This window comes from Sinocyclocheilus anshuiensis, unplaced genomic scaffold (assembly GCF_001515605.1).
Source record: "Sinocyclocheilus anshuiensis isolate Anshui unplaced genomic scaffold, SAMN03320099.WGS_v1.1 scaffold729, whole genome shotgun sequence".
In the NCBI taxonomy this organism is placed as follows: domain Eukaryota; kingdom Metazoa; phylum Chordata; class Actinopteri; order Cypriniformes; family Cyprinidae; genus Sinocyclocheilus; species Sinocyclocheilus anshuiensis.
Window position 1 is genome coordinate 40,794 of NW_015536561.1, and position 585 is coordinate 41,378.

At 42.4% G+C, this 585-nt stretch overlaps 1 protein-coding gene across 6 annotated transcripts in view; it reads left to right on the forward strand.

The window, feature by feature from the left end:
• The window catches only part of LOC107701486 (septin-7-like), a 29,035-nt gene that overhangs the window by 17,941 nt on the left and 10,509 nt on the right, over positions 1-585 (forward strand). The gene's annotated exons all lie outside the window — the stretch shown is intronic.

Consider the following 585-nt stretch of genomic DNA (forward strand, 5'->3'; position numbering starts at 1 on the left):
CAGTTCAACCCAAATATTCAGATGTGTGCAGCACATTTTATGGAGGACTGTTTCCTGAACCTGGGAGAGTAGCCTACAATGCCAGCTGTTCTGACTCACAGCCTGTAAGTACGTTTTCATATTTAAAGAATTTGCCCCTGACTATTCAAACGCGAGTTTTGAGCAGTGTAGAGTAGCACTGCTTGTTTGTCGTTTCTCCGATCACAAATGCAGACATGGTTTTATGTTTACGCGGCACGATGCAACAAATGCCTCGTTTATAATGGGTTTTTTAATGTTTTAGTCTCATCGCTCCATCACAGTATGGTAAGGGGTGTAACATTTCCGTCACACGCTTGAGGTATTCGGCCAATCACAACGCACTGGATAGCTGGCGAATCACAGCACACCTTGCTTTTCAGAACGATGAGCTTTGTATAACAACATTTGCGTTGGGAGTGCACTTTAAAATGCTGCTTCTGCAGGCAGCTCACTTGGGAACTGAGCAATTCTGTGTGTTTATTATAAACAACCATTTAATCTCTTGAATCTTCAATCTTGTTATGACAATTTTCGAAAAAAGACAGGATGGGAGGTAAAGAGGGC